This window comes from Callithrix jacchus, chromosome 6, assembly GCF_049354715.1.
Source record: "Callithrix jacchus isolate 240 chromosome 6, calJac240_pri, whole genome shotgun sequence".
In the NCBI taxonomy this organism is placed as follows: Eukaryota; Metazoa; Chordata; class Mammalia; order Primates; family Cebidae; genus Callithrix; species Callithrix jacchus.
The window spans coordinates 46639113-46649139 of NC_133507.1; the positions used below are offsets into that span (position 1 = coordinate 46639113).

The 10027-nt window shown below is 34.6% G+C and overlaps 1 protein-coding gene across 17 annotated transcripts in view; it reads left to right on the forward strand.

Moving 5' to 3' along the window:
- The window catches only part of PDE1A (phosphodiesterase 1A), a 531703-nt gene that overhangs the window by 256396 nt on the left and 265280 nt on the right, over positions 1-10027 (forward strand). The window lies entirely within an intron of this gene.

Sequence of the window (10027 nt, forward strand, 5' to 3'; positions counted from 1 at the left end):
CTATGTGGGAGCCGGCTTTATAGGTCATCTGGCACATCAACAGTTGGCATTGCTTTTACCAGGGTATGATTGTGATGACGGAAAGGGGAGATGGAGAATATCTTAAAAGATTCAAATAACTAGGCTTAATTGCACAGAGAAAGTCTGGGGCTGATTTCCATGACACAGACTTTCTGATCAGACTTTGGGGCTGATTTCCATGACGCAGCTAGTTGTACTGTTAGGGGAGCTGGGAGTGGGATAAGCTTGCTTTTGAATCATTGGTTCTTATGCCAAGCCCCACTTCGTTTCTCACAGCCTTTCTTAGGCACCTTGTTCTCTTAGGCTTTCCCTGAGTTGTCTGTCATATTACATTGAGACATCTTTCTCAAGCCTGACTTTTCAGAGACCCATGTACAAGACCTTTCCTTCTCAATATATACTTGTAACTGCACCCCACTTCCTAGGGGCCTTGCACACTGGATCTTAATCTACTTGACAGGCTAATCTATGCCAGCGTGTTTTATGTGTGCTGGTGGGGCCAGTTATAAGCTTCACAAAGATTTTATGAAAATAGTATCTTGGCTGTTTAAACGTAATTCATTTAAAATTTCAGTCATTAAGACATATTTGGCCAGGCGCCATGGGTCATGCCTATAATCCCAGCACATTGCCTGAGTTCAGGAGTTTGAGACCATCCTGGGCAACATGGTGAAATCCCGTCTCTACTAAAATACAAAAAATTAGCCGGGCATGGTGGCACGCATCTGTAGTCCCAGCTACTCGGAAGGCTGAGGCATGAGAATCACTTGAGCCCTGGAGGCAGAGGTTGCAGTAAGCTGAGATTGCACCACTGCACTCCAGTTTGGGCTATAGAGTGAGACTCCGTCTCAAAAAAAAAAAAAAAAAAAGACAGATTAATAATCCAGGATTAAAAAAAATATGTGGCTCATTGACATAGTTTCAAATTTCTATATACAGGATAATTTCTCCTATAGTTGCGGGTTCAGCTTTGATGCTAATTCCCTGACTTCACTGACTGACTACAGATGTCTACTTCTGAGTCCATGGTGCTTGAGAGTTCAGATATGGGGAAAAAAACTTATCTGCTTTCACATGACACATTACTGACTATATATCTAGATAAATGTGGTACAGGCAGGCGATGGATACCATAAAGGAGGTAGTAACATCCTGGGAAATTGAAATGAAAGACACAGATCTCACGAATGACTCATTCTAAACACATAAGTGACCCGAAAGATATGAGAGCAAGAGTTTTTTTTTTTAAATTTAATTTTCAAGATTTAATTAAAATCAGTTTTTCATCAGCATAATCATCCTAAATTTCAGAAAGTAAAAGTCATCCATCAAGTGGAAAAAGTTAGCTGAGAGGTTTTGGAGTAGACGGTGAACAGTGAAATTTTCTCGCTGGCCAAGATATTAGGAGGCTTGAGAGGAATCTTCCATATTATTTAGATCCTGCCTCTAAGAATGCCTGGGGTTCCAAAATAAAGATTCCAGATTATTTCCTGTAGTCAAGTCACCAAATTCATTAAAAAAAAATTTCCTTGGAAATTTTAGATTTATGTTTTCACATCAGGTCAATGAGGCAAGGAACAAAAACTAAGTTTCTTTTATGGCCAAGGCAGGAGTTTGTATTATCTCCTTTATGACTATCATGTGGAAGTGCGATATCAATGAGACTGTTCAGCCCTAAGCAAATGTGCATGGTGAGTGCCTTTTGGACACACTGTGGTTCTGCCTGCACAGGCTCTTCCAGACTGGTGTGGAGAAAACACAATGCTCCTTTTCCTCAAGAGAAACATTTTGAGTTTTATAATTTTCTGGGAAGAAAACACAATCACAAAAGTGTATTAATATGTTTTCAATCAATAACATTAAATCCCTCAGCATGTAATAAAATAAAATTACTGTATATGTATCCTTAAAATCCAAGGTATGAATTGGCACTTGAGATATGGGACCTTACATAGATACATTATTTGGACTTTTGAAAACCACTATTTCTATATTCCCAGAGATCTTTATCTCTGGTAATTATAATAATTTATCTCTTTATATGACTATATTCATTAATTTGTGTTTTAATGTTAAATGAGATAACACATTCAATGAAAAATCTTTGTGCAACTTTAGTAAAATAATTGAATGCATTTTTACCTTATTGTATACTCATCTCGCTTAATAAACTCCCTATATTATGTGGTAAATCGACCTTAGACTATCATAACAAGAAAAATCCATTTCTTGTAATAAAATTGAATCAGTAAAACTATTTGTCTGAATTTCACTGCCTCAAAGCATTTAAGCCTGGGCTTTTGTGACAATTATTTTCTCTTACTTGATATTTTGTTTTATCAAATTCTGTTATATGTGCATTTTCACCATTTGTTTCTCCAAATTCTTTCTAGAAGTATTCATTAAAAAAATGAATTTAAAAAATAAATTGAAATGATTCTTGCATGTTAAACTTTAGTGTTCTTGTAACCAACAACCTTTTGAACCTCTTTCATGGTTCAAAAGTCGTTAAGTCACTTTTCTGCCGTTTTCCATTAGAAATAACACTAAAAAGCCACAAAGAAGATCATGCAAATAGTTCCCTGTTAGGCCTGTAATTGAGAACAAATCTATACATCCAGGATCAAAGACACAAAAGGCAGCCAGGTTTCAAGACTAGTGAAGATCATATTGGGATTGTTACAGCATTTAGATCACAAATAACAGATACTTATTTTCACAATTATCTGTTAGCAGAGGGATTCTGAGTGTGTATTTGGCAGACATTATCTTCACATAATGATGGATATAGCAGTGGGGTGAAATAAGAAAGCTTAGAAAAAGAAAAGCACATCCGAATTTTGTTTGTGGACTTAATGGGTATGGCTAATACCTATTGCTCTTAGTAACTTACTGAGTTTTGAAATGTATTACAAAGATCAAAGCAAAAAAAAAAAAAATCCACACATTTGAATGTAAAACAGATAATGTTTACCATGAAAAAATTTTCAGACATTACAGTGCCTTGTTATTTTTCCAGTTGTGATAAAAGTAGCTCTAATTTTTAAGTGGCCATGCCTAATAAATAAACTTTGCAGTAGTAAGTATTGATATTAACACCAAGAGGGAAAATTCATATAAAATGATGTATTTTTAGGCAAGGTATACGCATGTAATCTTTTGGATAACTCTGTGAGGCAGTATTAAATCTACAATTAGTAATTTTGGGTATAGAATCAGAAACAGGATACTGATTAAAATGTGGGGAGGTGTCTCTCACTCAGGAGCTACACAAATGTTTTTTTATCAGCTAGAGCAGCTTGATGACATGTACATTTATCTTAGACATTGTTAAGATTTAGAAGTGGCTTTTCAAAAATTTGGAATGATCAAAATGAGGAAAATCAAGATTGTGCAGGTAAAACAATCTACTGGGATTATTAATGATTTTATACCATCTGGAAAATTTTACATTTAAAATAATCAGCCTATTTTACATCATGTTTAGGTAAAAAGCAATGAAAAAAAAAACAACCCAGTTATACTGGTGGATACTTGTTTAAAAGATGATCTGTAGGTATGAGGGGTGGAATAAAGTTAAAGAAGTCTGCAGTATTTTTGAACATAGTCTCTTCAGTTCTGTGACTGGACATAATATAGTTTTGACAGTTAGTTCTCATGGGAAAACTTCAGTTTATTTACGTATTTGATTACGGCCACTTGGACACGAGCTCTAATTGAGGAAAATTCAACATTTCCTGAGTTGGAGCTGCTGGAAGTGTATGGAGCAAGTTCCAGGGCATTTGAAGGAATAGACGATATACTTCCAGATTTTTATCTTTGTAATATCCAAGCCTGCTGCACTGAAGTCTTACTTTTTGTTATGTAGAAGCATTAGTTCTGAGTCAAATTGGTATCTATTTTTAGTGTTTTGGTGTCTCCAACCTTTAGGATTTTAGGATATTATTGTTAGAAGAGTTTTTACATTAAACCAAAACAGACATTTAAATATTAATTATATATGTATTACCCAGCTGCATATAGGCTTGAAAAAATATGTGCTTTTTTATGAAAACCATCACTTCAGCTTTAAAAATATTAATATTTAATTTGACTTTTTTAAGGGCCAAAGAGCTTGGAACAAATTGATTAGAAACCAATGGTAATGAAAAACAGTACGGCTATATCTTTATCATATGAAAGTGGCGGTTTTGTCCTTTCTAACTGAGATAGGAAGAGAAAATCCCCACCAGGTCAAGTCGCTTTTAAATTATTTTATTGAATTAAATTTGGGTGAAAGTAGGGATATGTGATGATCTGGGCCCACCTGTTTGTTAGAGATCTCTAACAAAGATGCCAAAGACTTATATCTATTCCAGCAGTGATGTGTCTGTGGAAAAAACAACGACAACAAAAGCAGAAAACAGAAAAAAAAGAGACTCTTGCTAACTTTTGGACCCATTAGGCATTTGCTGCTCAGTCCAGCTGCATCCAATTATGTCTAACAGTGCAGTGACATTTTATCTGCACCTCTTGTGCTGTGCATATCTCTAATTCTATTATAATTACTCAAATAAGGGGATCAGCTCCCCTACAAAACTGTAAGGTCCCTGAGGCTACAATCAATACTGAATTCATCTTTGCATTTCTCGTAACTTTTAGTAGAACGTGTTTTATAAGTAGCACTCACCCAAGTCTTCAACTTAAATACCTACAGAGACCACATGGGTATTGTAAATGTGTGAAGTAGGATATGGTGGGAAGATAGTAGGTGGGAAACAAAAGGCATTTAGTTTGACATTTTTAAAAACACTAAAACACTAAGCAGGATCTAGCTGCAGACTGCTAGCTGGTGCCCCTTGAAATGATTGAAGAGTTTGTTTTGTTAGGTTCACACAGTGGTCTACTCTTGATTTTTAGGGTGAACAAATGGCCAGTAGAGCTTAGCTGAAAATTCTGGCAGCTATATCCAAGAGGTATGATAGGAGGATGAGTACTTGGTTCTTGCTTTTAATCCTTATTAAAGAATGAGAAAATCAATATGCTCTATAGCATAACTATCCTGATAACTTTTATATAATTTTGTAGCATTAAAGGAACAGATGAAGTATATAATTATTGAATTAATAAAATGAGTTTGTGTTAGCACCAACTTGAATTATTCCAGTATTAGGAAATTCAGTGCCTATAGGCATTTCAAGTTTGAACTGAACTTTTTAGAAAATACTTTCTTAAATTGAAATCTGTCTTCCTATCAGTACAACTTTTTTTTTTTTTAATCTCTTTTACTGGAATTGGAACAAGAAGGATTTAAACTCTCTCTTTCATAGGCTAGTTCCTTAAACATTGAAGATGATTGTATCAGTGATTACCGTTTATAAATCTTCCCAAAACATAGTGGCTTAAAAGATCTATGCCTGTGGGTTAGCTGAATGTTTCTGCTGATTTGTGACAGGCTTGGTTGATGTCAGGGGGGCTTTTCCAATGCATCTGTGGCCAGATGGTGGATTTTCTGTGAGCTGGCTTAAGGAGAAGTGGAAACTCACAAATTTTGTCAAGGTTCTGATTAAGTTTGATTGAATTAAGTTGCTACTGTCCCACTGGAAAAAAATTTAAAAAGCCACATGGCAAAGCCCAGCTTTGGTGTGGGAGGGCAAAACCAAAGGGTATAGATATAAGGAAGCACTTACATTTGGGTCAGTTAATGCGATTCGTCTGCTCTTAAAACACTTATGCTTTTTCTGATTCTTCTTTCCCTTAGTCCATCTGCAGTTCATTCAACCATGGAAGAGAAAGCACATAATCTGATCTTTATTTCATGTTGTTAAGTAGTCTGAGTGACCAGTTAGGACAGGAAAAAATATTTATATGAACAAAGCAGTATAGTCCAGATGACTCTTATGTGACCCAATGGTCAAACATGGCTCACTTGACTCCAGGATTATAGCATGCCTGAGATTCCTGGTTTTAAGAAGTTTTAAAAAGTTAAAAGGTAAAACTGTTTCACCTAATTGCCTAAAACATGAGCTATTACATGCATAATGACTGTCCACATATTCCCAGTTCTTTTTAGAGAATTGATTTGTACCAAGTCTCGTGCTAGCCGACTTGATGAAATTGGTTATTTTAAAAGAAGCTGAACATAATTAATTACATAATTCTGGGCAATTCCATTACAATTCCACTACAACTGTGACATGGAAAGGAGGCTTTGAAAATAGTAATAATAAAACAAAGCTTATGCATTTGAATCTAATTTGAGTTCTAGCCATAATGTATATTCTCTTGGGCCTTAAATTTATTATCTTTAAAAAATTTCTCATTTTTTATGGGATAGATTTATGATCATGCTTTCTATTATTGAATGCTCCTAAACACTACTATCATAGGTAAATATTTTCATAAAAACTGCAAATTATTTAACCTTTCTTTTGAAACAATTATTCACAAAATAATTTTTTTAAAAAAAATCGACATTAAACTTGCAGTTTACAAAACCAAAACAGAATACTACAAAACCCAAACAAAACACTACTACTTCTGCATTTCTAACCAAAGATTTTGATTTGGTAGGTCTGGGGGTAGAAAGGTTTATATTTCTACAAGTGCTCCAGTGTATGCTGATTCATTGCTAGATTTGGAACCCATTTTCTTAATGATATAATTTGTATACACTAGGAATGGAAAGGCAAAATAATTTGCAAAATGTTTTGGTAAGATCAACATCATCATTGGAAATATAAGCCATTTAAAAAATTTCCTTTTTCAAGAAAAATCTTTGTTGGGTACAGTGGACTTCCAAATATGAGGAGTCATAAATTTCTCTTTTAAAAAAATCTTCAATGCTTTTTTAGGATATAGAACAGAAACAAACTACTGTGAACTTCAAAGCAATGATTCTCAATATTGGCTGTGTCTTGGAAACACTGGGAAATTAAAAAAAAATCCCAATACCCAGGTGGTATTTCAGACCTACTATATCAAAATCACTAGGTTAGACCAAGGAATCAGTGTTTTTCTCAAATTCCCTAAGCCACGCTTGAAAACCACAGACCTAAAGAGAAGTACAGATAAAGTACAGTAACAGAAAGGAAAACACTTGATGGTGAACACTGAAGGGTGGATAGGATTTTGACCAGCAACTGGAAGAAGGAAAGAACATCAGCAAAATGGTATAGAATCAGCGAAGGCATGGGAATGTAAAAGGGCATAAAGTGCGTGCGAAAGTTTCAAGAATACGAAGAATTTTTCAATGGCCAGCAAAGTGCTGAGCATTTGCATGTGGTGGGATGTGTGGCTCAGTTTGGTTTGGGCGAGAGGCCAGGGCCATATTGTGTCTATTTTGTGACTGTATTATTGTCACCCATGTGGCATGATGTTGAAATTGACAAATGCAATGAACTAAACTCTTGAGCTCAGAATTTCCAAAATGCCATTTTGTCATAGGGCAACATTCCCCTGAGATACTTTGAACAACACCATAAAATAAGTTTGGAAATTACTTCTAGTCATACTCATTTCCCTTTTAGAGATTTACAAAGTGTATTAGAAGTTTTGTAGTAAAACTCATTTACTCTAATATTTTCCTAAACACTCTATTTATGTGTAATGCTTAATATCCCCAGTATGTAGTGTTCCAAAGAAACATATTTTTGTTTCCCTAAATTTCCTCAAAACATGCCTTCTTTATTTTTCTGAAATTCGCTGTGCTTCAGCTAGTCTTCTCTCTTCCTTTAATTATTTCATTTCTTATTTATGTTTTCTGAAAGATAGCCTGTCCTCAAGAAATTTCTCCATAGTTAACATTTTTCATCTCCTCTTAGAGAAGTCAGGCAAAAAAAGTTGCCTAGTTGAGGGAATAGTTAATGTTTTATTACATAACTGTGATTATGTGAGTTTAAAAAAGGAAGAAGAAATATTTTGAAAAGATTGAGAGGATGAACAATGTCACATTATTGAAACAGCTGAGCATAAATTAAGAAATAACAGATGGAAGTTATGTGTGGATTATCACACCCAGGTGTCACTACACACCCAGTTGGCAGCATTTTCCCTCGTACTTGTGCCTTTTTCCCTTGCTTCATCCTGAAGAGATTTTTAAAAATCATCATCCTGAAGTTTACACTTAGTGAAAAGTAGACAGTCCAAAATCTACAAATAATGCCATTTTTGAAGAATGAGTGTTTGCAGATGTGTAGAATCCCATATTTAGTTTATATTTTAAATTTTATACATCTGTTTTACTATTTGCTCATACATTTGCCCTGTAAAGTGAAACCATATATTTCCCCATTTCATAGATGAAGATATTGAAATTCAAATGGTCACAGGAAGTTAGAGAAAAAGACATGGGACACTGACATTAAGAACAAGCAGATTAAGTGTGGCTCGGCATTACAGATTTTGTTTTTGTAGTAAATATGTTAGGAAACCTTAATGTGCATGCCAGGTGAGCAATATGGTTCTTCTTTGAGGTGTAACCCATTCTCACTAGCCAAGGAAGTGATTTAAATTTCCTTAAACATTGTTTTTAGCTGCTCGGAGTTATTTAATACCCATGATTTCCATGCAAGTTTTCTTTTCTAGATATGGAGAAAGAGAAAAAAAAGCTGAGATAAGTAAATTATATGTTTTCTGTGTCATATGATTTACTGTGATGATTACACAAATATAGATTTGATATGTCACAGATGATGCACTTACTAGAAAGTTTAGGACCTAAGAACCGTCTCTAGAAGAAGTAAAGACAGGAGGGGAAAAAAGATAAAGTTCAGGCAGTTGCTTCGAAAGTGTTTCTAAACAGAAGAGATTTGTTGCTATCATAACATAAATAACATTTTCCGAGGCAGCAGAAAGACCTCTGTAGATCTTGAAGGGTATGGCTTCTAGGTTGTATAAGACTAGAACTGGATTTCATTGTGATTTTATTAATAGAAATGATTAAAATATAATTTGACAGCCATCCTATATTTCTATATTTTCAGACATTGTTTTTTGTCAATTTCCTAGTATCCAGAATGCTAAGAATTCATTGTTTTAATGGTGTTTTATTTTAATGTATTTGAAACCATTCTTGGGTGCTATGAAGCTTGCATGTTTTGTTATTATAAAATATTTTACTTATTGTAATTTTCTGAAATATACTAAGAATTTATTTTCTGAGGAGAAAACAAATTCCACAGTTGGCTAGCAAACAATACAAAGCCCTCAGAAGGCTATTTTCTCTCTTTTAAGAATAAAATACTTTAAAAGTCTTTACTGAAGGCAACATATTTTATGTGGTACAGAGTGGTAAAGACAGAATTTTAAATAAATGCTTCCATCTCTAGGGTAGAATCATTATTTCAACATGTTTAATTCAATAACAATCTATCCCAAATTGTTGCTAACTTAAAAAATGGAAAATACTTTCTGACTACAGTCTAAGGATCTGAACAGCTATACCAAGTGACCACCGAGCTAAACATTATATACAATTTCGTCTCGATTATTCTGTACCAACTTTTAGACAAATTGATGTAGAAGTTGAACTCCTAAAGTTGAAAAATTTTGATCCATGTGTTTAATCTGGTTAATTTGTTCTGCTTTATCCTTCTTCCTGCCTACCAACATGTAATTTCCCCCTCTCCCTACTAGCTTAGTTGGAATTTAGCTCACTCATCTATTTAATGAAAGTGATGTCAACACTGAGCAAATGAATCTAATTTTTTTCGTCATTTAGATGTCTAGATAACAATATGATGCTGTCCCTTCCCACTGCCTTCTCTTTTCTTTCATCCCTTCTCCCTTGACAGAAACCGGAATGCCTACCATTTTCTGTGTGACAACAACTTGCTACATATCCAGAAAACAAGTGGTTATGCCAGTTACTATGTTATCCTGAGGAGTTCTACCTACCTCTGTAAACAAACATTAGGACATTGAAGTCCACCTGAGGTCTGTGAGTTTATATCTGAGCAAATAGTGGCCTTAGGACTTCTAGATAGATGTTGTTTCTGGTTTTCCCCTAAAGAATAAGACCCCTGGG